Source organism: Hippocampus comes, unplaced genomic scaffold (genome assembly GCF_001891065.2).
Source record: "Hippocampus comes isolate QL1 unplaced genomic scaffold, H_comes_QL1_v1.1 scaffold219, whole genome shotgun sequence".
In the NCBI taxonomy this organism is placed as follows: domain Eukaryota; kingdom Metazoa; phylum Chordata; class Actinopteri; order Syngnathiformes; family Syngnathidae; genus Hippocampus; species Hippocampus comes.
Genome location: NW_017805653.1, coordinates 125,712 through 125,929, shown reverse-complemented (window position 1 = coordinate 125,929; position 218 = coordinate 125,712). Strand labels below are relative to the sequence as shown.

Here is a 218-nt window from a genome sequence, read left to right as displayed (position 1 = left end):
CATAAGCGTTCTTCATTGCAGGCATAGTCAATTAATGATTGCAGGCATAAGCGTTCATCTTTGCAAGCATAATCAATTTATCATTGCAGGCATAAGCTTTCTTCTTTGCGAGCACAATCAATCAATCAATCAATATCAAAATAACAATAATAACATTAATGATAAGCGAATGTATGATAACTAAAAATAATCAATCTATCACTGGGAGAACATAAAAA

At 31.2% G+C, this 218-nt stretch overlaps 1 protein-coding gene across 2 annotated transcripts in view; it reads right to left on the bottom strand.

The window, feature by feature from the left end:
- The window catches only part of LOC109522882 (zinc finger and SCAN domain-containing protein 2-like), a 10,924-nt gene that overhangs the window by 2,609 nt on the left and 8,097 nt on the right, over nucleotides 1–218 (bottom strand). The gene's annotated exons all lie outside the window — the stretch shown is intronic.